The 24,529-nt window shown below is 40.5% G+C and overlaps 1 long non-coding RNA gene across 1 annotated transcript in view; it reads left to right on the top strand.

Annotated features, from left to right (window-relative positions):
* LOC139179746 (uncharacterized) overlaps positions 1-23,780 on the top strand; it is a 51,451-nt gene extending 27,671 nt beyond the window's left edge. The window contains exons 3-4 of the long non-coding RNA XR_011564092.1: positions 12,064-12,178; positions 23,425-23,780. This is a non-coding gene — a long non-coding RNA (uncharacterized lncRNA). The remainder of the gene's footprint in view (positions 1-12,063; positions 12,179-23,424) is intronic.
* The last annotated feature ends 749 nt before the right edge of the window (positions 23,781-24,529 follow it).

The following is a 24,529-nucleotide window of genomic DNA, read 5'->3' as shown; positions in this document are numbered from 1 at the left end:
TGGCGTTCCAAGAGGCGGCCTGTGCAAGAGGAGAGACTCATTCTTGGAAAGTCGAAACCCCCACGGGGGCTGCAGCGGGTCTTTGAGCTGCTGGCGCGCGCGCCATTCTGGCTTCGGGATCAACCAGAGTGGTGAAAACAGAGTGACTGGAGAGTCTGGCCGCCTCGCGGCGTGGACAGGACGGTGAGGTCCAGGGGACCGGGGCCATCCTGCGAGGCCGCGGCGAACTGGAACGTGGGTCCAGGTGCCCTGGCTCCCGGCCTGCCCTCTTTTCTTTCTGTCAGGCCGCGGCCGCCGCTGCCTCTTCCAAGTGGGAAAATCCACGTGGCACTTCTTCTTGATTCTGGAAGGGATGGTGCAGTGAGCGTGTGGACGCTCACAGAGCTTCGCGTCCGAAGTGGATTTCCCTTCCCGAGGTTTTTTCTTAACCTGGAGTCATTGCTGATTTACATTTTACCCCTTTTGCTTATCGTGTAATCTCCAGCTACACACAGACACATACACACAGATAAATATGCAAACACAGATGCACACATTGCAAACCGTGAGTTCATATTGATGCACTCAACTGCTGTCCAGCACCCTAGTTTGGTTAAACCAAACTTCTAGACTTCTCCTTTCCATGTATGTGCGTTCCCCTCCAACAGTGAAGAAATACTACCTCCTATTTTGTATTTATTTGCTCAGAGAAATCGTTTTAGAGTTGGTAACCCATACCACCTTAACAGGAAAACCTATTAATTGGTATTAAATATGCCTTTACATTTCCTTAAGATAAAATTTAATATAGAAAATGCACACATCTTAAGCGTGTGATTTGATGAGCTTTAACAAATACATACACTTGTATGACCCACGGCCCAACTGTCTTGATAAGCCATACCATAGCCAGGGTGGCTTACATATTAGGCACTTATTTCTCATGGTCTGGAGGCTGGAAGTCCAAGATCAGAGTGCCAGTGGATTTGGTTCTTGAGGTTTATCTTCCTGGTGTGTAGATGGCTGTCTTCTTGCTGCGTCCTCATTAGGCAGAGAGAGCACTCTGGTCTTGTTCTTCTTATAAGGTTGCTAATCCCATTCTGGGGGCCCCACCATCATGACCTCATCTAAACCTAATTACCTCCCCAAAGCCTCATCTCTAAATGCCAGCACCTTGGGGGTTATGGCTTCAACAAATGAAGTTTGGAGAGGCACAAACATTCAGTACCTAACATCAGTCAAAGTAGAGACAATTTCTGTCGTTTTAGAATATTCTCTAGAGCAACTAGGGACAGAATTGGCTGGGTGATGAGAAAAGTGTATGTTCAACCAAACAAGAAATGGTCAGAACTTTCCTCACAGTTTTCCTATTTTTTATGTTCTCCCTAACGATAAAGAAGAGTGGTACTGTTAGTGTTTAAATTTCATCCTTTAGAAGTGGAAGCATACAGCATGTGTGTGTGTGTGTGTGTGTGTGTATAGAAAGAAAGAAAGTGAAGTTGCGCAGTTGTGTCCGACTCTTTGCTACCACATGGACTGTAGCCTACCAGGCTCCTCCAACCATGGAATTTTCCAGGCAAGAGGACTGGAGTGGGTTGCCATTTCCTTCTCCAGAGGATCTTCCCAACCCAGGGATCAAACTTGGGTCTCCCACATTGCAGGCAGATGCTTTACCATCTGAGCCACCAGGGGGCTATATATGTGTGTGTATACACATACACACACACACACACACACATACACACACACACATAAGTATATGTATACATATATTCACATATTCTTTTTCAGTCTGGTCATTCTAATAGATATATAGTGGTATCCCTTGATTTTAATGCATTTTCCTGCAGAAAATTACGTTCAACTAATTTATAAAACTTCGTTTAGGAAGTGTCTAAGGTTCAGGTATATTTTGCCTGTTTTTTAAATTGGGTTTTAATTTTTTATTATGGATTTGTTTGGAGTTTTTTACATATTCTGGATACAAGTTGTTTGTCAGATCTATGTCTTGCAAGTATATATTTTTTCAAATCTGTGACTCGTCTATTCCTTTTCTTTGGTTCAGTTGTTTAGTTCAGTCTCTCAGTCGCGTCCAACTCCTTGCAACCCCATGGACTGCAGCATGCCAGGCTTCCCTGTCCATCACCAACTCCCAGAGCTTACTCAAACTCATGTCCATCGAGTCAGTGATGCCATCCAACCATCTCATTCTCTGTTGTCCCCTTCTCCTCTTGCCTTCAATTTTTCCCAGAATCACAGTCTTTTCCAGTGAGTCAGTTCCTCGCATCAGGTGGCCAAAGTATTGGAGTTTCAGCTTCAGCATCAGTCCTTCCAATGAATATTCAGGACTGATTTCCTTTAGGACGGACTGGTTGGATCTCCTTGCAGTCCAAGGGACTCTCAAGAGTCTTCTCCAACACCATAGTTCAAAAGCATCAATTCTTTGGCGCTCAGCTTTCTTTATAGTCCAACTCTCACATCCATACATGACTACTGGGAAAACCACAGCTTTGACTAGACGGACCTTTGTTGGCAAAGTAATGTCTCTGCTTTTTAATATGCTGTCTAGGTCGGTCATAACTTTTATTCCAAGGAACAAGCGTCTTTTAATTTCATGGCTGCAGTCACCATCTGCAGTGATTTTGGAGCCCCTCAAAATAAAGTCTGTCACTGTTTCCATTGTTTCCCCATCTATTTGCCATGAAGTGATGGGGCTGGATGCTATGATCTTAGTTTTCTGAATGTTGAATCTTAAGCCAACTTTTTCACTCTAACTTTTTTACTGTGAGTTCTTTCCTTATTGGTCACTTAATTTTTTTTATTTCGTTGCACTGGATCTTAGTTGCGGCACACAGCACCTTCAATCTTTGTTGCATCTGCTGGGATCTAGTTCCCTGACCAGGGATCGAACCTCAGCCCCCTATATTGGGAGGGTCGAGTCTTAGCTACTGGGCCACCAGGGAAATCCCTTGGTAACTTTTTTTAATGTGATAAAATACACAGAACGTACAATCTACCATCTTAACCATTTTAAAATTCAGTAGTGTTTAGTGCATTCATAGTATTGTGCAATGGTCACCACTGTCTAATTTCATTTTCATCAGTCCAAAAGGAAACCCAATACCCATTAAACTGTCATTCCACATTCTCCCTTTCCAGCCTCTGGCAACCACTAATCTACTCTTGGTCCCCATGGATTTGACTATTTTGGATATTTCATATTAACAGAATCATACAGTATGTGGGCTCTTGTGTCTAGCTCATTTCAATTAGCATAACATTTTCAAGGTTCATCCACACTGTAGAAATAAGTTCACATCCATTCTGTGAATAAGGTCGTGTCATCTGTAAACAGCCGTGGTTTTGCTTCTTTTCTTTTTCTTTTTTTTACTTCTTTCCTCATCTGGAAGCCTCTGCATCTTTTTCTTGCCTTGCTGCCCTGGCTAGGACCTCTAATGCCATGTTGAAGAAAAGTGGTAAGAACAGACACTCCTGTCTTGTTCCCGATCTTAGGAAAGAAAAAATTTTAGTCTTTCACAATGAAATATTATGTTGCTCTGGGTTTCTCATAGATGGCTTTCATCAGATTGAGGAAATTCACTTCTATTTCTAGCTGGTTGAGTGTTTTAATGAGGAAAGGGTGTTGGATTTTGTTGTTATTGTTTTTTTACATTTATTAAGATTAGTTTGTGTTTTCCCCTTTATTTTGTTACTATGGAATATTTCACAGGTTGATTTTTGTGTACTGAACTAAGTTTGCATTCCTGGGATAAATCCCACCTGATCACAGCGTATAATCATTTTTGTATGCTGCTAGATTCAGTTTGCTAATATTTTATTGAGGATTTTCCTTCTATTTTCATAAGGAATATTGGTCTATAATTTTCTTTCCTTGTGAGAGTTTGGTCTGGCTTTGGTATCTGCAAAGTACTGGCCTCACAGAATGGCTTAGGAAGTGTTCTCCTCTCTTCTCTTTTATGGGAAGACTTTGTGAGAGATTGGTGTTAATTCTTTTTAAACATTTGGTGAAATTAAACAATGTAACCATCTTGTCCTGGGCTTTTCTGTGTTGAAAGTGTTTTGCTTACTAACTCAATTTCTTGTTACATGTTTTTTCAGATTTGCTTTACCTTTTTCAGTCTCTCTTGGGAGTTTGTGCATTTCTAGGAATTTTTCCATTTCATCTAGGTTATCTAATTTGTTGTCATAGTATTTTCTTATAATCCTCTTTATTTTTGTAAGATCTGTATTAGTGTCTCTTCTTTTATTCCTGAGTTCAATAATTTGAGTCGTTTTCCTTTTTTCCTTCATCTGTCTGGCTAAAGGTTTGTCAATTTTGTTGATCATTTCAAATGACCAATTTTTGGCTTTGTTCATTGTCTCTATTGAGTTTCTTGTCTCTGTTTCATGTATTTCCATGCTAATATTTATTATTTCCTTCCTTCTGAGTCCTTTGGGTTTGGTTTGCTCTTTCTCCCCCTAGTTTCTTTTCTCCTTTTTGGGTCGGGCTGCGTGGCATGCAGGATCTTAGTTCCCCAATAAGGGATCCTACCCACACCACCCTCCAGTGGAAGCTTGGAGTCTTAACCACTGGACTGCCAGTATGCTAGGTTGTTGATTTGGGATCTTTTCTCCTTTTTAATTTGGGTGTTTATAGCTATCAATTTCCCTCATTTATAGCACTACTTCTGCTCCATCTCCAAAGTTTTGGTATGTCGTTTTTGTTTTCATTAATCTCACAACATTTTCTAGTTCTCTTTGTGATTTCTCCTTTGATCCACTTTATTTAAGAGTGTGTTGTTGAATTTCTGTGTATTTGTCGATTTTCCAAATGTTATTAACTTCTAATTTCATCCCATTATGGTCAGAAAACCTACTTGCATTATTTCAGTCTATTAAAAGATATTTATGGTCTAACGTATCAATTATCCTGGAGAACATTCCATGTGCGCTTGAGAAGAATGTGTATCTTGCTGCTGTTAGGTAGATGTTCAATAGACGTTCATTAGATCTAGTTGGTGTATATTCTGTATCCTGATGACCTTCTGTCTGGTGTTCTCTCCATTATTAAAAGTGGAATATTGACATATCTAATAAGGGAATTCCCTGGCAACTGCCAGGGCCCAGTTCAATCCCTGATCAGGGAACTAAGATCCTGAAAGCCGCATGGCAAAAAAAAGAAAAACAAGAAAGGAATACCTAAATATCATAGTTGGGGTGCTTATTTTTTCCGTCAGTTCTTTCAGTTTTTGCTTTGCTTTGTGTGGGGCTCTGTTTTTAGGTATATATGTTAACAATTATTATATCTTATTAATGTGTTGACCTTGTTATCATTCTGTGATGTCCTTCTGTGTCTTTAGTAACATTTTTTCCTCTTAAAAAGTATTTATTTATTTGTTTGGCTGGGCAGGGTCGTAGTTGCAGCATGTGGGATCTAGTCCCCTGATCAGGGGCCAGACCCTGGCGCCTGCGTGGGGACTGCAGAAGCGTGGTCACTGGACCACCAGGGAAGTCCTAACAATTTTTTTTTTTTTCTTAAAGTCTATTTTGTCTGAATTTAGTGTAGGCACTCCATCTCCCTTTTGGTTACTGTTTGCATGGGCTATCTTTTTCCGTGCTCTTTAAAGCTATTTATTTATTTTTATATCTATTCTGCCAATCTTATGTCTCTTAATAGGAGAGTGTAATCCATTTAGTTCAGTGTATTTATTGATAAGGAAGGCCTTGCTTCTGCTGTTTTGCTGTTTGTTTTCTTTATGTATGTCTTTTCATCCCTGGGTTCCTCCGTTCCTCCCTTCCTTTGTGTTTATGGAGTGTCTTGTGTATCACTTTAATTTCTTGTTGTTCCTTTAAATACATACTATTTCAGTTATTTGGGGTTGCCATGGGGATTAAAATGAACATTTTAATTTGTAATAACCTAGTTTCCGTTAATGCTAACTTAATTTCAATAGCATACAAAAATTTTTGTTCCTATATAGCTTCGTTACCCTCCACTTATGTGGTTCTTGTTCAAACTGCGTTTTTATCCATTGTGTGTCCATCGACATATTAATATATTTGTAATTATTGCTTTTCAGGTCTATTTTTTGTATGCATCCTCCCTGGTATGTACATTACCTGCTCGATCCCCAGAAATAGATCAGAACTTTCAAATCCATGTAGACATCTCATTCCCCAGCCTTTCCTAAAAAAAAAAAGACAGACTTCTGGTTAGGCTATTGTTTGCCTCAGCTTTTATCCAGTGCCTCAGGCAGCAGTGACTAAAACATTTGCCTATAAATGTTTTTAATAAACACCCCCCCACCCACACCCCGGCTCTCTACCCCTGGGCCAGTTCTTAGTTAGGCAAAATGAAGACAAGCCTTCTGAGTTGATTTTACAGGGAACCACAAGACTGGTCAAAACAAATAATTACATTTTTTTGTGTGTGTGAATGAGGTCTGTTCTGCTCCCTCTACCACCATCAATATGGATTATTATTTTCAAAACTACCACTGAGCTGGAGAGTAGATGAGACAGGGGTAAGATTATACACCGCAAAGCTTGCTGTCTTGCTGAAATTCAGCTGGTTTTCTTGAACAAGTGCTCCCAGGTTTCTTGAATAAGTGCTCCTTTGTTTAATTTCCACAATTGCAAAAAAGCGATTCTGACATTTTTGCCTCATTTTACTGCTTTTATTGAGGCTGAAATCTTGGAGTTCCTGACTCTGCCACACTGACGTCACTCTTCCAGTAGACTCGTGTTCTTGAGAGTCATGCGTATCATTGCATAAATCAGGAATTTCTTCCTTTTTGCTGGTGGGTAGTATTCCACTGTAAAGATATGCCATAATTCTTAGTTCATTCATTTTTTAATGGATATTTAGGTTCTTTGCAGTTTCAAGCTTTTATAATAAAGGTACTGTATATGTTTATATATAAGGCTGTGTTCAAATATATGCTTTCTTTTCTCTTGGATACCTGCCCAGGAATGAGACTTGCTGACTATTTGTTTAATTTAGTAAGAAATAGTCATGGACAGCAAAAGAGACACAGATGTGTAGAACAGCCTTTTGGACTCTGTGCGAGAGGGAGAGGGTGGGATGATTTGGGAGAATGGCATTGAAACATGTATAATACCATATATGAAACGAATCGCCAGTCCAGGTTCGATGCACGATACAGGATGCTTGGGGCTGGTGCACTGGGATGACCCAGAGGGATGGTATGGGGAGAGAGGTGGGAGGGCGGTTCAGGATGGGGAACACGTGTACACCTGTGGTGGATTCATGTTGATGTAGCAAAGCCAATACAATGTTGTAAAGTAATTAGCTTCCAATTAAAATACATTTATATTAAAAAATACAGGAAATAGTCATGGGCTTGCTGTGTGGTCCAGTGGTTAAAACTTTGTCTTCCAATGCAGGGGGTGTGGGTTCTATCCCTGGTCAGGGAGTTAACCAAAACATAAAACAGAAGCAATGTTGCAACAAATGCAATAAAGACTTTAAAAAAATCCACATCAAAAAATAAACAAACAACTTATCCTTAATAAAAAGGAAAAGGAAAAGAAAGAGTCAAAGTGTTTTACAGTGTGGCTGTGCTATTTACATTCCCGCCGGTGTGATGGTTCCAGTTGCTCCATATGCTGTTAATAGTAGGTGTGGTCAGTTTACAAAAGATTAACAGTTTTAATGGTTAATGCATTTGTGTCTTAATATGGACTTACCAGAGATCAAATTGCCAACAGCCACTGGATCATGGAAAAAGCAAGAGAGTTCCAGAAAAACATCTATTTCTGCTTTATTGACTATGCCAAAGCCTTTGACTGTGTGGGTCACAATAAACTTTGGAAAATTCTGAAAGAGATGGGAATACCAGACCACCTGACCTGCCTCTTGAGAAACCTATACTATATGCAGGTCAGGAAGCAACAGTTAGAACTGGACATGGAACAACAGACTGGTTCCAAATAGGAAAAGGAGTACGTCAAGGCTATATATTGTCACCCTGCTTATTTAACTTCTATGCAGAGTACATCATGAGAAACGCTGGGCTGGAGGAAACACAAGCTGGAATCAAGATTGCCAGGAGAAATATCAATAACCTCAGATATGCAGATGACACCACCCTTATGGCAGAAAGTGAGGAGGAACTCAAAAGCCTCTTGAAGAAAGTGAAAGAGGAGAGTGAAAAAGTTGGCTTAAAGCTCAACATTCAGAAAACGAAGATCATGGCATCTGGCCCCATCACTTCATGGGAAATAGATGGGGAAACACTGGAAACAGTGTCAGACTTATATTTTTGGGGGGTTCCAAAATCACTGCAAATGGTGACTGCAGCCATGAAATTAAAAGACGCTTACTCCTTGGGAGGAAAGTTATGACCAACCTAGCTAGCATATTCAAAAGCAGAGACATTACTTTGCCAACAAAGGTTCGTCTAGTCAAGGCTATGGTTTTTCCAGTGGTCATGTATGGATGTGACAGTTGGACTGTGAAGAAAGCTGAGCGTTGAAGAATTGATGCTTTTGAACTGTGGTGTTGGAGAAGACTCTTGAGAGTCCCTCGGACTGCAAGGAGATCCAACCAGTCCATTCTAAATATCAGGCCTGGGTGTTCTTTGGAAGGACTGATGCTGAAGCTGAAACTCCAGTGCTTTGGCCACCTCATGTGAAGAGTTGACTCATTGGAAAAGACTCTGATGCTGGGAGGGATTGGGGGCAGGAGGAGAAGGGGACGACAGAGGATGAGATGGCTGGATGGCATCACTGACTCGATGGCCATGAGTCTGGGTGAACTCTAGGAGTTGGTGATGGACAGGGAGGCCTGGCGTGCTGCGATTCATGGGGTCGCAAGGAGTCAGACACGACTGAGCGACTGAACTGAACTGAATGACTAATGAGGTTGAGCATGTTTCATATGCTTATTTGCCCTTTATACATCTTCTTTTGAGAGGCATCCACGCATTTTGCCCAGTTTTTATTTTTTTTATTTATTTTTTTTTATTTTTTTTCCTAATTTTATTTTATTTTTAAACTTTACATAATTGTATTAGTTTTGCCAAATATCAAAATGAATCCGCCTGCCCAGTTTTTAAAAGACCATTTTTCTCTCTTTTACTGAGCTGCATAAAAGTCCACTGTCATCTATAGATACTGTGAAGATTTTCTTCCATTCTATGGTTTACCTTTTCCTTTTCCAAACAATGTCTTTTTTAAACTGTAGCTTTATTAGAGATCGAGTTTCTTGTTTGGGTACTATTATAATTGGTACTGTTTTTGAGATTTCAGTTTGCTGAAATGCATGGTTTGCTGCTGGTGCATAGACTTTAAATTGTATGTTTCCATCTTTATAAATTTATTTATAGTTTTAGGAGCTTTTGAGGGGTGGATTTCTTGGAATTTTCTTTGGAGACAATCATGTGTTCCATAAAAAGGGACAGTTTAAATTCTTCCTTCCCAAAGTGCCCTTTCTTTTTTTTCTTTTTTTATTATCTTGCCTTGGTCTTCCAATACAATGTTGAATAGAAGGGGTAAGAGTAAACATTCTTATCTTGTTCTTGAATTTAGGGAAAGTATTCAATCCTTTACCAGTAAGCATAATTTTGATCAGTCGCTCCGTCGTGTCCGACTCTTTGTGACCGCACGGACTGTAGCTTGCCAGGCTCTTTTGTCCGTGGAATTTCCCAGGCAAGAATACTGGAGTGGGTTGATATTTCTTTCTCCAGGGGATCTTCCTAATCCAGAGATGGAACTCACGTCTCCTGCATTGGCAGGCAGATTCTTTCCCACTGTGTCACCTGGGAAGCCCCTATAATTTTGATAAGTAAAAGTGTTAGTCACTAGGTCATGTCCGACCCTTTGCAACCCTGTGGACTATAGCACACCAGGCTTCTCTGTCCATGGAGTTCTCCAGGCAAGAATACTGGAGTGGGTCTTGCCATTCCCTTCTCCAGGGGATCTTCCCAACCCAGGGATCAAACCCAGGTCTCCTGCTTTGCAGGCGGATTCTTTATTGTCTGAGCCACCAGGGAAGCTCCAAGTATGATTTTAGTTCTGAGTAATTTATAGATGCCCTTTATCAGGTTGAGGAAGTTCCTTTCTATTCCTACCTTTTTTTTTTTTTTAAAAGACTTAAAAACATATTAAAATTTTTTTTTCAATTTAATTTTTTGGCCATGCCACACGTTGCAGTATGTGAGAATCTTAGTTCCCCAACAAGGAATCAGACTCGATTCCCCAGCTTTGGAAGTGTGGAGTTTTAAACACTGGACCACAGGCAAGTCCTCTATTCCTACTTTGATGAGAATTTATCCAGAATGGATAGGGATTCCCTGGTGGCTCAGACGGTAAAGTGTCTGCCCGCAATGCAGGAGACCCGGGTCGATATCCAGGTTGGGAAGATCCCCTGGAGAAGGAAATGGCAACCCACTCCAGTACTCTTACCTAGAAAATTCCATGGATGGAGGAGTCTGGTGGGCTACAGTCCATGGGGTTACAAAGAGTCGGACACGACTGAGCGACTTCACTTTCACTTTATCCAGAATGGATGTTGAATCTTGTCAAATACATACATTGATATGATCTTCTGTGCTTTCTTTTTTAGACTGCATTAATTAACACTCAAATAGTAAAACAGTCCTGTGTTGCTGGGATAATACTCAGTTGGTTGCTGTGAGTGGCAGTGGTCTGTGCCCCGTAATTTATTCCTCAAAGTCTATGCTATCTAGGGCCAGATCCACACACAAAGCTCAGCCATGAGCACACGGGTTCATACATACAACGTTACCAAGTTGTTTTCTTCTTCTTTTTGGCTGCACCACACCCTTAGTGGGATCTTAGTTCCCTGACCAGGAATTGAACCCTGGGCCCTCATCAGTGGAAGCTCGGAGCCTAACCACTGGACTGCCCGGGAATTCCCCCAAATTGTTTTCTTGAGTTCCTTTTTCTCAGCGATCTCACACTTTCCAGCTTGTGACTACTCGTCTTCCTTGTCCCTAATTAGAAAGCCAGGCTTTAGTTTCTCTGCTCTGCAACACCCTATTCATGATGACTTCTTCCTTTAGGATCAAATGGCAAGGAGATAGAGAGAAGGCAACAAGGGCGCCCCCGGTCCTCTCGGGACCACACTGCCTCTTGCCGTGGAGAAGATGCCTTTTAAGTCTGCCTCTGCCTTTTAACTTTTAACTGGGGTTGAAAAGAACATTGAAGAACATTTTCTGTAAAGGACTGGCAATAAATAAATTAGGCTTTGTGGGCTGCATATGGTCTTTGCTACATACTCCTTCGCTTCCTTTTTTTTTTTTTCTCCTTTGCTTTCTTTTCCACAATGCTTTGTGAATGGACAGACCATTTTTAGCTTGAGGGCCATGTAAGAACACGCTGCAGGCCATAGTTTACCACTCGTCCTACAAACCATTTACATTTTATATAATCATTGATACGGTGGGACTCAAATCTGCTATCCTGATATTTGTTTTGTATTTGACCCATCTGCTCTTTGTTCCCTGTTCCCTCTTTTTCGGGCTTCTTTTGAATTAATTGAACATTTTTTATGATTTTATTTGATCTCACTTATTAGTTTATTAGGTATAACTCTTAGTTTTTTATTATTTAGTGATGGTTTATGACAGTGTGTACATCTTTAACTTATTAATCTACCCTCAAGTAACATTATACACTTAAAAATATATAGTCTAAGATCCTTACAAGATTGTGCTTCTATTTTCTCCTTCACCTTTGTGATTCTGTTGTCAGATATTTTGCTTCTACGTGTTATGCCTGCCACAATACATTGTTACTATTTCTGCTTTGAGTAGTCAATTCCCTTTTGAAAAGATTTAAAAAGGAAGAAAAAGACTTTTTCAAGTTTATCCACACACTTACCATTTCTAATGCTCTCCTTTTCTTTATGTCCATCCATATTTCCATCTGGTATCATTTTCCTCCTGTCTGAAAGACTTCCTTTAACATTTTTTTTTGAAGTGAAGATCTGCTGGTGATTAATTCTTGCAATTTCATATGTCTAAAGAAATCTGTAGGCTCTGGTTCTGGGTAAAATGTAGTAAGCGCACTCCACCCTGTCTCTCCTACTGAATACAGCTGCAAAACCTGGATGGAATACATGGAACAGCGATCTGAGGACTCTGAAAAGTCAATATTAGTAGGAACATTGGAAAAAAAAAAGACAAGAAGTTGGAGCACCACCGAACCAGTGGTGAGTCTACCCGTTATTTTTTTCCTACAGTGTCCTCCAGTCTGAGCACAAGTCAGCCTGAAACCAAGAACTGGTGTTGGCAGGAACAGTGAGAAGCCCAGGAGGAACCTTATGGTTCCCGCTGGAGGAGCAGGAAAGGGACCTCCTAAAGCCTAGAGAGAGGAGAGACTTCTTTTTCTTTTTCGCCTCCCGTCTCTCATGTCACTGCCCTCAGCAACTTCCTGGTAATGACGTGAGACCTCCCAGTGGAGCCCACAGGATCCATTCCTCAGTAACAACAACCTTGTGAAGTGAGTTAAGGGTTAACCTGAATTGCTCCATAGTTACTGAAGAAATTGAATTTATAGCTAGAATCGACCAGTGAACCCATCTGGGTCTGCTGCTGTCTGTTTTGAAAGGTTGATAATTATTTGGAGTTAATAATTATTGACTCAATTTCTTTAATAGATAAAGGCCTATTCAAACTTTCTCTTCCTTCTTATGTGAGTTTTGCAGATTGTGTCTTTCAAGGAATGGATCTGTTTCATTTAGGTTATCAAATTTGTAGGCAGAGTTGTTCATAATATTTATTATCCTTTTAATGTCCCTGGGATCTTTAAGGCTGCCTCCTGTTTAATTTCTGGTAATAGTAATCTTGAGTCCTCTCTTCTTAGACTGGTAAGAAGCTTATGAATTTTACTGATCTTGTCAAAGAACTGGATTTTGGTTTCATTGATTTTCTCTATTGATTTTCTGTTTTCAAGTCCATTGATTTCCATTCATTTTTATTGTATCTTTTCTTCTGTGTGTGTGTGTATGTGATCAGTAGTATCTGACTCTTTGTGACCCATGGACTCTAGCCCACCAGGCTCCTCTGACCATGAGATTTCCTAGGCAAGAATACTGGAGTTGGTTGCCATTTCCTTCTCCAGGGCATCTTCCCAACCCAGGGACTGAACCTGCGTCTCTTGTGTCTCCTGCATTGGCAGGCAGATTCTTTTGCATTAGTGCCTTCTGGGAACCCCTTCTTCTGCTTACTTTGGGTTTAAATTGCTCTTCTTTTTCTAGCTACCTAAGGTGGAAGCTTAGTTGATTGATTTTAGATCTTTCTTCTTTTTTAATATACTGAAAGCTATAAATTTCCCTCTAAGATCTGCTTTTACTGCATCCCACACATTTCGATAAGTTGTGTTTTAATTTTCATTTCATTCAGAATATTTAAAAATTTTTCTTGGTATTTCTTCCTTGATCTGAGTGCTATTTAGAAGTGTATTATTTAGTCTCCAAGGATTTTGGGATTTTCCAGCTATCTTTCTGTTGTTGATTTCCAGTTTAATTCCATGGTGGTCTGATACAGACATTGTGTGCTTTTCATTCTTTTAAATTCATTAAGATGTGTTTTATGACCCCAAATGTGTTACAGGCTATCTTAGTCAATGTCCCATGTGAACTCGAGAATCTGTATTCTGACATTATTGGATGAAGCACTCACTAGATGCTGCTTATATCCAGTTGTTTGATGTTGTTGGGTTCAACTGTGGCCTTGCTGATTTTTCTGCCTGCTGGATTCATGCACTTCTGGTAGAGGGGTATTGAAATCTCCAAATATGGTCGTGGTCATCTATTTCTCCTTGCAGGTCCATCAGTTTTTGCCTCACATATTTCAATGTTCTGTTATTAGGCATGTATGCATAAAGGATTGTTATATCTTCTTGGAGAAATGGCTCTTTTGTCATTTCCGCCTTTTGTGGTTTTAATTGAGCATTTTATTCTATATTATCCCCTTTCTTAGCATATCAGTTACTACTTCTTTTTTTAATGATTGCCCTAGAATTTGCAGTATATATTTACAACCAGGCCAAGTTCACTTTCAAATAATACTTTACCGCTTCACAAGTAGTGCAGGCACTTCAGCAAACGGACTCTGATTCCTGCCTCCTGTCCCTGTTGTCATCATTCATTTCACTTACACATAAGTACACACACACAAATAAGTATACGTGGTACTTTGTTGGTATTATTAGGTTGAACAAGCTATTATCTTAGATCAACTGAGGATAAGAAAAATACGTTTTTAAATAGCCTTCACTTATTCTTTCTCCTGTGCACGCTCTTTCTTTATGTAAAAGTGGGTTTCTGAACTTTATTATTTTCCTTCTCTAAGGAATTTTTGAAAAGCATTGTTTGTGGGACTTCCCTGTGGTTAGGAATCCACCTTGCAGTGTGAGGGATGCAGGGTTGATCCCTGGTCAGGAAACTGGGATCCCACGCGCAGCAAGGCAACCAAGCCAAGCGTTCCAGCCACAACGAAAGATCTCGCGTGACACAGCAAAGATCTCGTGTGCTGTAACTAAGACCCTCCTGACACAGCCAGATAAATAAATATTTTTTAAAGAAACCATTTTTTTTTTTTTGCAAGGCAACAAATGCTCTCAATTTTTGCTTGAGAAAGTATTTCTCATTCACTTTTGAAGGATATTTTCCTCCTAGAAATCTAAAATGGTGGGATATTTTTTTTACCCTCTTAATACTTTTTTTAAGTATTTCACTGCACTCTCTCCTTGTTTGCATAGTTTCTGAGAAGTTGGACGTAATTCTCATCTTTTCTCTTCATTTTTCCCTGGCTTATTTCAGGAATTTTTCTTTATCTTTGATTTTTGGTAGTTTGGATATAATATGCCTGGGTGTAGTTTTCGGCATTCATCCTGATTGATGTTCTCTAAGCTTCCTGGATCTGTGGTCTGGTGTCTGACGTTAATTTGGGGGAAATTCTCAGTCAAACAAATTATTGTTTCAAAAATTTCCTCTCTTCCTGTCTCTCTCTTTCTTCTCCTTCTGGTATTCGCATTAAGCATATGTTACACCTTTTGTAGCTGTCTCCCAGTTCTGTTCTGCTCTGGTATTTTTTCTCCCAGCCTTTTTTTCTCTTTGTTTTTCCATTTTGGAGATTTCTGTTGAGACATCCTCAAGCTCAAAGATCCTTTCCTCAGCTGTGTCCAGTCTGCTAATAAGCCCATCAAAGGTATTCTTCATTTATGCTGCAGTGCTTTTGATCTCCAGCATTTCTGTTTGGTTCTTAGAATTTCCATCTCTGCTTACATTGCCCGTCTGTTCTTGCATGCTGTCTATCTTATCCATGAGCACCCTTAGCATAGTGATTATAGTCGCTTTAAATTCCTTGCTTTTATATTAATAATTCCAACATCCCTGTCTTATCTGAGTCTGGTTCTGTTGCTTGCTCTGCCTCTTCAGACTATGTTTTTTTGCCTTTTAGTATGCCTTGTAGTTTTTTTTTTTCCCTTGATAGTTGGACATGATGTACGGGGCGATAGGAATGACTATAAATTACCCTTTAGGCATGTTGTGATAAAGGGGGTGTAGGGGAGCAGTCCATAGTCCTAGGATTAGATCTTAGTCTTCGTGAACAGATGCTCCTGGACTGTGAGCTTCACAAGTGCTTATTGTTTGTTTTTCTGGCCTTAGGTGGAACAGGATGGCTAGAATGGGATGGAGCTGGGTATTTCCCTTCCCCCAAGACAGTTAGGCTCCGTTAAACCCCTCTGCAAGTAAGTCTCTGGTTAGGTCATTTCTCCTGAATGCAGGCTTTGTTAAGAACAGAATACTCTGGCATGTTTCATAATGGTTTGTTTTCTTCTGCACCTGCCAGAAGCACTGGGGGTTTTTCTCTGATATTCATTATGAGAACCTGATAAGTCTTCAGGAGGTAAAACTCACACAAGTGTGTCTGTGTGTGTGTGGTGGGGGGGGGGGGCAGGCCACCCTCTGATTGCATCCCCTTGGAGTTTTTGTCAATGAGACTTGTCCACACTCAGCCTCCAGCAGTTTGTTGATTGTAATTGAGGTTTCCCCACCCCGGTACTGCTTTCTGCACGGATAAGCTGTAGTTCTCTGCGTCCACCTGCCTGTCTCTACAGTTTGGGTGGGGAGGGGGCAGTGATTTTCCCCATGACTGTGCTTCTCTGATGGATCTGAAGTTATTCATACTTCAGTTCATTCAGCCTTTTACTTATTGTTAGGACAGAGTGATGACTTCCAAACTTCTTCCATGTTGGATGGGAAATGTTTCCATTTTTAGCTTGCTGAAAAGTGTTTTTATCATGACTGTATGTTGAATTTTGTCAAATGCTTTCTTTCTGCCATTATTAAGAAGACTATGTTATTTTTAACCTTTATTCATTGATATATTTTATTACATTGACTGATTTTTTTTTTTTTTTTTGTAAACTAACATTGCATTTCTGGGATAAATTTCCAGTTGACTTGACTTTTACCTTTTTTATGTGTTTCTTGGTTGATTTGCTGATCCTCCTAATGGATTTTTGCATCTTTGTTCAGGACAGCTCTTTGTCCATAGCAAGGAATCAGCAAATTTTTTCTGTGAAGAGTCAGGTAGTAAATATCTGAGGCTCTGGAGACCGTGTAATCTGTGTCACAACTACTCAACTCTGCCACTGTAACATGAAGGCAGCAATGGAGAATACACACATGAATGGGTGTGGCTGTGTTTTCTTAAGACTTCCCTGGTGGCTCAGATGGTAAAGTGTCTGTCTACAATGTGGGAGACCCAGGTTCGATCCCTGGGTTGGGAAGATCCCCTGGAGAAGGAAATGGCAATCCACTCCAGGACTATTGTTAGGAAATAATGTATGTAAATAATGTGTGTTTTCTTAAAACATTATTTACATAAACAGACTGCAGGCTGATTTGGGCCCGTAGGCCATGGTTTGACAATCCCTTGTCTAGGTTTGTTAGGTTTTTTTCCCCCTTGTAATGTTTTCGTCTGGTTTTGGTATCAGAGTAACACTGGCCTCATAAAATTAGTTGGGAAATATTCTCTCTATGTTCTCTAGAAGTTTTTGTGAGATTGGAATTACCTCATTCTTAATTGCTTGCTAGAATTTACCCGTGAAGCCATCTGGGCCTGGAATTTTTTTCCTTGTTGGAAAGTTTTGAACCATAAAACATAAATTTTAGTAGATATAGACTCATTCAGATTTTTCTATTTTTTCTTTTTTACGGAGGTATAAATCACATACCATAAAATTCACTTTTTTAAAAAAGGGAACAATTCACTTGTTTTAAGTATATTCACAAAGTTGTGCAACCATCTTCTCATTTCATAAACATTTTCCATCTCCCCCTGAAAAACTCCATTCCCATTAGTTTACACTCATTCTCGCTTCCTCCCAGCCCCTGGCAAACACTTTCTGTCTCTATGGATTTGCTTATTCTGGACATTTCATATAAATGAAATCATATGACACATGACCTTTTGTGGCTGACTTCTTTCACTTAGCACAATGTTTTCAAAATTCATCCATGTTGTAGTATTTGTAAGGACTTCATTCATCTTTTTGTGGTCGAAGATTATTCCATCGTATGGGTATACCACATTATGCTTATCCATTCATCAGTGATGGATATGGGAACTGATTCCACTTTGGGCCACTGTGGATAACGTTGCAGTGAGCATTTACATACATGTTTTCACGTGGACATACATTTTCAGTTCTCGCATGTGTGCATGCTCAAGCGCTTCAGGTATGTCCGATTCTTTCTGACGGGATGGACTGTAGCCCACCGGGCTCGCCTGTCCTGGCAGTTCTCCTGTGGTATATACATGAGAGTAGAATGCCTCCTTTGGCAACTCTATTTTAACTTTTTGAGATACTGCCAAACGCTTTTCCAAAGTGACTGCACCATTTTATATTTCTGCCAGCAACGTACGAAGGTTCCAATTTCTCCACATTCTTGTCAACACTTTTTATTGTCTTTCTTTTTATTACATCCATTATAGTGGTTTTGATACATCATGGTGTGGTTTTGATTTTCATTTTCTTAGTGACTAATGATGTTGAACTTTTTTTCATGTGCTTATTGGCCATTTGCATGTATATCTTCTCGTGGGAAATGTCTATTAAAATCCTTTTCACATTTAAAGGATGACTTATGTACCTTTTTATTGCTGTTGTAAGAGTTCTTTATATATTCTGGAAACTAGTCCCTTATCAGAAAAACGATTTGCAAATATTTTCCTCCATTCAGTGGGTTGTTTTTTCACTTTCTGGACGGTGCTTTGAAACGTGAATGCTTAAAATTTTGATCAAATCCAATTTACTTAATTTTTTCTCTTCTTGCTTGTGCTTCTCATGTCTTATCTGAGAAACCACTGCTTAGTCCAAGATCACAAAAATTTACTATATCTTCTTCTAAGAGTTTTAGAGCTTTAGTTCTTTGATTTAGGTCTTTGATCTTCTGAGTTAATTTTTGTATATGGTGAGAGGAATAGTTTTATTACTTTTCCTTTAGAATGATTCATTTCTAGTTTATGTAATAAACTCAATTGATTTTTGAATATTTCTCTTATATTCTAAAAGCTTGCTGAGTTTGTTTATTAGTTCTAACAGGTGTGTGTGTGTGTGCACGCACATGTGTTTGTATTTCTTATGGTTTTCTGTGAATAACACCCTGTCATCTACACATCTACACATAGTTAATAGTTAATCTTTTTCAACCTGAGTGGTTTTGCTTCTCTTTCTTGCCTAAATACCCTGATATCTTTGTCTTATTCTTGGTCTTAGCAGGAAAGCTTTCAGTTCTCACCATTATGTATGACGTTAGCAGTGGATTTTTCATAAATGCCTTTTATCGTGTTAAGAAAGCTGTGGTTCTCTTGTAGATCCCTGAGCTTCCTTAAAATGATGATTTTGAATTATTTGTCAGGCAATTCATAAACCTTCATATGTGAGGGGTTCAGTTGCTGAAAAATTACTGTGTTCTTGTGGTGGTATCATGTTTCCTTAATTTTTTTGTGTTCCTCAAAGTCTTGCATTATTGTCTTCACATTTGAAAAAGTAGTCACCTTCTCCAGTCTTTACTGACTAACTTTGGGAGAGAAATACTGTCACCAGTCAGCCCAGCTAAGAATTCTGAGGTTCAGACCTTTCCTATGGTTGTGGCCACTCCACACCTCATGTGCCCTCTTGGAGGGAAATTTTAAAAATATATATTTATTTATATGTTTATTTATTTGGCTGCACCTGGTCTTAGTTATGGCACATGGGACCTTCAGTTTTCATTCTGGCATGCGGGACCTTTGTTATAGCGTGTGGAATCTTTAGTTGTAGCCTGCGAACTCTCAGTTGCGGCATATGATCGAACCTGGGCACCGTGCCTTGGGAGCTCAGAGTCTTAGCCACTGGACCACGAGGGACGTTCCTTGGAGGGAAATTCTTAAGATTGTATGCCTTCTATTGATTCTATGAAGCCAGGCTAGAAGCTGAGAGGCTACTGTTTTATTTCCCTAGGCTTGTGCCCTGAGAATGCTCAAGCTTGGTGCCTTCTGTCAGTCCCAGAATCACGGCAGCTTTCTGCTTGTGCTTGTAAGTTGTCTGCCAAGATTCATACTCCCTGTCCATGACGGTGTGTGCAGGGAGCTGACCAGAGGAGGTCAGTGACGTGTGCAGAGCATTGGAGATACACTTGGGCCAGTTGAGGGATCTGCAGGTGAGGCTTGCTAAGGGACTCCCGGGTGGACTTCCTGGTGGAGTCTACAAAGTGGTTTGTAGGATCTGCAGCCTCTTGATGAGCTTTTGTTTTGTCTTTTAAATTGGCATGTGGGATCTTAGTTCCTGGACCAGGGATTGAAACCATGCCCCCTGCAGTCGGAGCACAGTCTTAACTACTGGACCACCAGGGAATTCCCTCGGATAAGTTCTGAGCCCTAGTTTTTGTGTTCCCAGCCTCTCTCAACCCCTCAGCTGTGCTGACCGTGTTCTGGGTTCTGGGTGGGTTAGAATAAGTGGGCCTCTTGGGTGCCATCCACCTTGACTGGGAAGCCCGGTGTTGACTTACTGCTCTCTCATTTTTCCCTGGGAGAAAGGACAGGCCCAGAGGGTCTCTCTTGGCATTGAACTATGCCACCTTGAGAGGGGGTGACGTAGGCATAGGGCAAGTATTCATCGACTGTCTCCAATGTGTGTGTTCTCAGATTTTCTTTTCTCCGACAGTGAAGGAACCTCTCTGCTGGATTCCTGGACTCCCACAAAGGTACTGTCGTCACCAGTGGTAGCCAGAACTGACGTCCTGCGGGCGGGGATGACGACAGGAAACTCCTATTATGCCACCTTGCTGGTATCACTCCTCTAGCATCAGTTCTTCTTTAAACATTTGGCAAAATTCACCCATAAAGCCATCGCGTCTTGGGCTTTTCTTTGTGAGAAGTTAGAACCCACCTGCCAATGCAGGAGACATGAGACGTGGGTTCAATCCCTGGGTTGGGAAGATCCCCTGGAGGAGGGCATGGCAACCCACTCCAGTATTCTTGCCTGGAGAATCCCGTGGACAGAGGTGCCTGGAGGGCTACAGCCAGTGGGATCACAAGAGTTGGACATGACTGAAAACTTAGGACAGAGGACAGTTATTATTATTAATTCAATCTCTTTACATGTTAGAGAGCTTTTTGGTCTCTTTTGAGTCCATTTTAGTAGTTTGAATATTTCTAACTATGTCCATTTAATCTAGGTTATCTACTTTGTTGGTATACAGCTGTTCATGGTATTGCCCTATAGCTCTTCTTACTTCTGTAAAGTTAGTAGTAATGTCTATTCTTTCATTCTCAATTTTAATAATTTGAGATAGCTCTTTTTCTCATTCAGGATTGCCAAAGATTTGCGAATTTTGTTACCATTTCGAAGAACCAGATTTTGGTTTCTTCCATTTTCTCTATCATTTTTCTATTTCATTTACTTCCCTTTTATCTTTTCTTTTTCACTCAGCTATAATTTGCCCTTTTACCTTCTGTTTCTTCGTGTGCTGGTTTTGATAGTTTGTGTAAGGAATATGTCCATTTCCATTTGTTATTGAATATATTGACTTGATATTGTTCATAATCATCCCATGTTATCTAGTTAGTGTGTATATAGTCTCTAGCGATCCTCCTTCTCTCTCTAATAATATTGGTCGCGTAATGGTCTCTATTTTTTGGTTGAAGAATCCAGTCTGGGTTTTACCAATTGTGACAAAAGCTGTACAGCAGCCCTAAGGTCCCCACCTTCTGGTGTTCACTTACTTGGGTGAGCTGCTCCCCTCAAGTGCACATGTGACCTGCGACTTGCTTCTAATCAGTTGTCATTGTTCAGTCGCTCAGTCATGTCCGACTCTTTGTGACCGCATGGACTGAAGCACGCCAGGCTTCCCTGTCCTTCCCTGTCTCCTGGAGTTTGTTCAAACTCATGTCCATTGAATAGGGGATGCCATCTAGTCATCTCATCCTCTGTCACCCCCTTCTCCTCCTGCCTTAAATCTTTCCCAGCATCAGGGTCTTTTCCAATGAGTTGGCTCTTTGAATCAGGTAGCCAAAGTATTCTAATCAGTAGAATATAGCAACAGTAAAGGAGTGTACATGATTATGTATATGTGATTATTTTGTATGAGTTAATAATTCACATTACTAGGAGATGGCCCCCCTCCACCATGGCTTTGAGGAATTAAACTGCTATGTTGCAAGCTGCCATTTGGAAAGGGCCACGTTGCCAGGAGCTGCAGGTGGCCTCCAGCTGACGACAAACTAGAAAGTGAGGCTCCAAGCCCAGCATCCCATAAGGAACTGGATTCTGTCGATAACTATGTAAGTTGGAAGTGGTCTCCTCCGGAGCTGAGCCATAGACAAGACACCTTAAGTGTAGTTTCGTCACGTCCTAAAGCAGAGGACCCAGTTGATCTGTGCCTCTGACCCACAAAACTAGGAGAAAATTAACGTATGCTGTTTAAAGCTACTATGTTTATGGCACTACTGTTATATAACAATAGATAAATATGTTAGTGATTTGGACCTTTCAAATCAACTGCTTTTGGTATCAGCATTTTCTGTATTGTTTGTCCACTTCCTATTTCATTGACTTATGTTCTTACCTTTGTTATTCACATTTTTCTATCTCAGGTTGAATTTGCTCTTTCATTTCTTAGGTTTTTAGGACAGACCCTTTACTCATCGATTATCAACTTTTTATCTTTTGTACAGCAGTTAAAGCTATAATTTCCCTCTAAGTCATTGCTTTTAGAGCTGCACTCCACAAACGTTGGTGTATTGTGTTTTCATTTCCATTTGGTACAAAATACTTTGTAATCTCTCATGTGAAAAGACTCTGATGCTGGGAGGGATTGGGGGCAGGAGGAGAAGGGGACGACAGAGGATGAGATGGCTGGATGGCATCACGGACTCGATGGACGTGAGTCTGAGTGAACTCCAGGAGTTGGTGATGGACAGGGAGGCCTGGCGTGCTGCGATTCATGGGGTTGCAAAGAGTCAGACACGACTGAGCGACTGATCTGATCTGATCTGATCTGATGGGTTATTTAGAAGTACATTAATTTCCTAAGATCTAAGAAAATTTCCAGGTTTTAGAATTCGCCTTATTTCCTCTTCTCTTAGGGATCACATTTCTGTACTGCTTCTCGTCCGTGTTGAAGAACCGCTGTGTCCTATGTTTTATTTGGTTTTCTCCTTGTTAAGGCGGGAGGGCAGATGCAGTCCGTTACTCCGTGTGACTAGGCTCCGAGCGATACGTTTGGGTTTAACGCTCCTGACTTGCTGTTTGTTTTCTGTTTGCTCCTTCAGCTCTGTTCACCTTTGCCTCTTTCCCTTCCTTTCTTGGTTGTTGGTTTACATTTATTTGGCCGTGCCAGGTCTTAGCTGCGGCACGTGGGATCTTTAGCTGTGGCCTGTGAACTCAGTTGCAGCGTGCTGCATCCAGTCCCCTGACCAGGGATCAAGCCTGGGCCCCCACACTGGGAGCATGACAACTAGCCGCTGGACCACCAGGGAAGTCCCCCTCCCTTCCTGTGGACTGAGGATTTGTCTTTTGGTTTTAGCCTTCCATTTTGATCACTTTTGGCCCATTAGCTACTTCTCTCTCTATGTGTGTGATGTGTGTGTGTGTGTGTGTAATTGCTCTCGAGTTTGTACTTTGGATTTGTAACTTATCCAAGTTAAAGATCCAGTCTATCTTTAAACTATTAACTAATACTTTGTGAATAATATAAGACCCTTACAACAGTATACTTCCACTTCCATCCTTCGTGCTGTGGCAGTCCTTCATTTCACTTCTGTGAAGGTTCTAGACTCCACAATACAGTGTTATTTTTTTTTTCTTTAAAAGTCAGTTACCCTTAAAAAATGTTTTAAATTTCTTTTCAAAACAAACAACTTTTCACTGAAACCGAGTTGATTTACAATGTTCTGTTAGTTTCAGGTATGCTGCTGCTGCTGCTGCTGCTGCTGCTGTCGCTTCAGTCGTGTCTGACTCTGTGCGACCCCATAGATGGCAGCCCACCAGGCTCCCCGGTCCCTGGGATTCTCCAGGCAAGAACACTGGAGTGGGTTGCCATTTCCTTCTCCAATGCATGAAAGTGGAAAGTGAAAGTGAAGTTGCTCAGTCGTGTCCGACTCCTAGCGACCCCATGGACTGCAGCCCACCAGGCTCTTCCATCCATGGGATTTTCCAGGCAAGAGTACTGGAGTGGGGTGCCATTGCCTTCTCCTTCAGGTATACAGAAAAGTCAATTATCTTTCAAGGAAATAAAAATGAGAGAAAATCTGTTTTATATTAGTCCACATATTTGCCTATTCATCATTTCTGGTATTCTTCATTGTCAGGTAAATCATATTTACACATCTTTTTCCTTCAGCCTGAAAAACTTTCTTTAAATTTTTTTGTAGGGCAGGGTACACTGGCAATTAATGTTCTCACCTTTTGTTTGTCAGAAAATACCTTTATTTTTCTTTATTTTTTAAAGAAAGAATTTGTTGCAAAAAATGCTAACCAATTATACATGTAATAGATGAATCAGTGTTGTTCTGTAGTTCTCCAAGTCTATATTAACATTCTTTTTAATTTTTTTTCCCCTCCAAGCTGCAGCTGAGCTCATCCAATGAATTTTTCATTTCAGACATTGTATTTTCAGCTCTAGAAGTTATATTGGTTCTCTTTTATATCTTCTATTTCTCTCCTCATTACATTTATTTTTCCTTTAAGATCTTGAATACTTGTATCATAGCTGTTTTCAAGTCTTGTCAGCTGATTGGATTATCTTTGTCATTTCTTGATCTATTTCACTGATTTTTTTTTCTTGGTTATGGGGCACATTTTCCTTCTGGGTTCCCCAGAAACAGAGCCTAAGTCTGTATTAGAAGTAGATGCTGTGATTTCATGAGGTAAGGAAGCAGAATGTGGCCTCAGGAAAAGTGTGTACTTGGCCTGATCCACAGGGAAGACTCTAGAGCATAAATTGCACCACGTGTTGGCTTTCCTGGAGGAAGGGAGTCCCCGTTTCAGCTGGCCATTGATCGTA

This window comes from Bos indicus, chromosome 25 (assembly GCF_029378745.1).
Source record: "Bos indicus isolate NIAB-ARS_2022 breed Sahiwal x Tharparkar chromosome 25, NIAB-ARS_B.indTharparkar_mat_pri_1.0, whole genome shotgun sequence".
Classification (NCBI taxonomy): domain Eukaryota; kingdom Metazoa; phylum Chordata; class Mammalia; order Artiodactyla; family Bovidae; genus Bos; species Bos indicus.
The sequence above is the reverse complement of the archived record's forward strand: the minus strand, read 5'-3'. Positions and strand labels throughout refer to the sequence as shown.